Genomic DNA, 3812 nt, shown 5'->3' with positions numbered 1-3812 from the left:
TGTCTTTGGAACCCTATGGAGCCCGCAGTAAATGGGGGTACGTCTTCAAATACGAATCTGGTGAGATGTACCTCTATCACCGGGATGAAGAAGTCAACGAGCTGCAAACTATCCATCCCTTGGGCATGCTGACATTAAATGATTAGGCTGTTCTGAAACTCATCATGCTCCGCAGACTAGGCCCTGAAGAGATGAATGCAGCAGGCTGCAGCAGGCCCCTTTGTGAGACAAGAACCCGGGGAAGCAATCATGGATTCATCCGTCGCTAAGCACTGCAAGTGGGCGCGTCAAGAAACCGAGGACGGAATCATGGATTCACCCGTCGCTAAGCACTGCAAGCGGGCAGCGCTTAAACCCACTCAGGTAAGTACTAACCAATAACTGAAAATTAAATAAAGTAAAGTTTAAATATTAACAACTGTCTCACTTTTCACGAGAAAACAAACTGGACGAAGAGACCTTGACAAGCCTGGAGAGCTACCTGGACGAGTGTTTTGACAACATCGTAATGGGGAAATCTAAAAATCCCGCAGCCACAAACACGCCTTCACTTAAACGCACCAGGTCTAGCTCAACCGGGGCATCATCTTCTACTTTGTCTCCTGACAGGAGCTACAGCGACGTCATGCAATCTATCGATAAGAAGCTTACCAGTCTGGACGCCCGCTTCGCATTGTTAGAAGTCCTTCATAAGGAGTTTCAAGCCCTGAGAGAGTCTGTGGAATTTAGCCAAGCTCAACTAGCTTCTGTTACCGCCGAGAACGAATCGCTGAGGGAGAAAGTTACGGAGCTCACCGAGGGGATGATGCAGCTGATAAGAAGATGAAAGAATCCATTCTGGACATACAGTCGCGAAGTATGAGAGATAACCTCGACTTTGCAGGCATCCCGGAGTAGCAGGAAGATGATCCCGAGGTGACAATCCGTGAGTTCCTCCAGCAGAAGCTGAAAATCCCGGCGGATCAGGTAAAAAACATCACCTTTCATCGGGTCCACCGGCTCGGAGGTAAGAAGCCCGATAAAACACGTCCCAGACCGATTGTAGCTAAATTTGAGCATTATAAACAAAAAGTGTACGTTAAAAGTCAGGGCAGAGAACTCAAAGGAATGGATTTCAGCGTTAATGACCAGTTTCCTAAGGAAATCCAAGATCATAGGCGAGTGTTATTTCGAATCAGGAAGAAATACATTAGGGAAGGCGTTAGAGCTACCGTAGCAATTGATAAACTTTATATTAATGGACAGTTGTTCATGGATCAGAAGATCACTCCTTGGCTTTATTAGATGCACATAGGTGGATTTAAAGCATGTCACACTTGATAAAAGTGAATAGATCGGTTGGGTACACGAGGCATTGGATGTAGTCCTTCCTCTTTCACCTTTTCTCACTCTTTGCACTCTCTTAATTCTCTGTCTTTCTTTATATTATTCATCTGCTTCTTTCCTGTTAAACAGACAATCACAAGCACGTTATATGATGCTATTTATAACTAGCATCATTAAATGATTGGATCTATGTATAACTATTTTTTTAAAGGACATGCACTTTTCAACTTCTTACTTACACCTATGATGAATGTAAAGTTTGTAACATGGAATGTGCATGGATCTGGCACCACAGAGAGAAAAAGCTAAATATCTTTAACCAGCTTATATACAGACAGATGTTGTCTTATTGCAAGAAACCCATAAATCAGCTACAACTGTTGCTATAACTTTAGACAGAGAGGAGTATCAATTGTAGTCCACAAAAACGTTAGTTTTACAATATTAGACAAAATTATAGATCCTGAAAGTCAATTCATAATAATTAATATATCTATTCATAACCTGAAGTTATGATATGGTCCAAATGTTGATGAACCCTCATTCTTCCACAAACTTTTCCACGCACTTTCAAAACACAGGGATTGTTCTCTAATTATTGGGGGTGACTTCAACTTTGGTCTAAATGAGGAAATAGACAGGTTGAATACAACAGGGACTCAGCGCAGTTGGCAGTCATTAAATGTAGTCAAACAATACATGAGTGATTTTGGTTTTTGCGATGCATGGTGTTCTCTTCATCCTAATAGTAAGTAATATACTTTTTTTTCAAACGTCCACCAATCTTAGTCTCGTTTGGACTATTTCTTAATCAGCAGCTCGCTACTGTTCAGAGGCTGTAATTAATCCTATTGCCGTCAGTGATCATGCTCCTGTTACTTTAACCCTAATAAATAAATAAAATAACCCTACAAAACAAGAGCTGGAGATTTAATACATCGCTGCTTAAAGATGAAGAATTTATAATTTTTTTCAAAGAAGAGTGGGCTTCATACTTGGAATACAATGATCTACCAGGCAGGGAAAGCAGTGATGAGAGGTAAAATAATCTCATTCTCATCTCATAAAAAGAAGATAGAAGACAAAAAGATTCAGGAATTAGAAGAAAAACTTAAGTAACTAGAGACTTCTCAAGAAGAGGAAACATTGGGTAAAATCCGTAAAGTAAAATTGGAATTAAACCATTATATGGAAAAGCAAAATAAATTTCTAATACAAAGACTTTGAATAGAAAAGTTTGAACATGGCAATCAGTCAGGAAGCTTCCTAGCTAATCAGCTAAAAATAAATAAAGAGAAAACGACTATATTTGCAGTTACAGACTTAACTTGTAATACATTACGTGATCCGGAATGTATAAACAACACCTTCCAAGATTTCTACAAATCTTAATACACATCACAGATAAATCCATCAGATAATGACATCAAGCAATTTCTGGATAAAATTACACTTCTAAATTATCAGATAGCCAAAGAACGACACTGGACTCACCGCTGACAATAGTTGAATTTCAGGAAGCTCTAACAAGCATGCCCAATAAAAAGGCTCCAGGTCCAGATGGATTACCTACTGAGTTTTATAAAGAGTTCTGGAATATTCTGGCACCAACGTTCCACAGAATGTTGCAGGAAATTCAGGAAAGTGGCAGATTTCCAGCTAATATGAACTCTGCTACCATCAGGCTTCTGCTTAAGCCAGGAAAAGATCCTATTTTTCCCACCATCTATCGTCCCATTGTAACCGGGTTCTGCATCAGTCCACTGTACTGAGCTGGCCCGAGTAACCCCTCGACTCTGCGTTGTGTAGTTTTTTTTTAAAATGAAGACGAGTTTCTGGGTTGTCAGGCAGTTTATTTCCTGAATGGGAACATATCAGAGTTTGAATCAGTGCAACGGCTCAGCTTCACTCAGCACGCTCTCGTGCAGCTTTCACAGACTGGCCATAATTACAGCAAAACATTAATATTTTCAATGTACAATGAAGAATACAATAATAAATGATGTACCTGAATGGGAACATATCGGGGTTTGAATCAGTGCAACGGCTCAGCTTCACTCAGCACGCTACAACAGAGCGTTATGTTAGCTTTTAACTTAGCACATGAAGTGTTTTACAATATTAACAAAACTAAAAGTACAGATATTGGTGCCAGGCACACATCTAGTAACTAATCATTACACAGTACTTGTCTAAGTTAGTAAAACATGATGTTTTATGATGTTGCTAACACTTTTCTACTGTGTGCTGAAAAATGCAACTCACCTCTCGTGCAGCTTTCACAGACTGGTACTGACTACAGGGACCAGCAACATATAACCAACCACACAGAGAGGGAGGGGGGGTATTTCCCCATTGCACTGATACATAGAAAGCAAGTGGGATTCTACAACTTAAACCTTAACACTGTTACACCATATCCTTTATTAACGTGCATATTAAAATAATCTGTAAAGCTTTAGCAAAACAATTAGATAAAGTCGCTC

The 3812-nt window shown here is 39.8% G+C and overlaps 1 long non-coding RNA gene across 1 annotated transcript; it reads right to left on the bottom strand.

Moving 5' to 3' along the window:
* Nucleotides 1-3149: 3149 nt before the first annotated feature.
* On the bottom strand, nt 3150-3612 carry LOC110366969. Its single transcript, XR_002427135.2, has 3 exons — nt 3592-3612; nt 3335-3392; nt 3150-3185 (listed from the first exon to the last, which is right to left on the bottom strand). It is a non-coding gene; the product is annotated as an uncharacterized LOC110366969 (long non-coding RNA).
* Nucleotides 3613-3812: the final 200 nt, after the last annotated feature.

This window comes from Fundulus heteroclitus, chromosome 24 (assembly GCF_011125445.2).
Source record: "Fundulus heteroclitus isolate FHET01 chromosome 24, MU-UCD_Fhet_4.1, whole genome shotgun sequence".
Classification (NCBI taxonomy): Eukaryota; Metazoa; Chordata; class Actinopteri; order Cyprinodontiformes; family Fundulidae; genus Fundulus; species Fundulus heteroclitus.
This window is presented reverse-complemented; position numbering and strand designations above follow the sequence as displayed.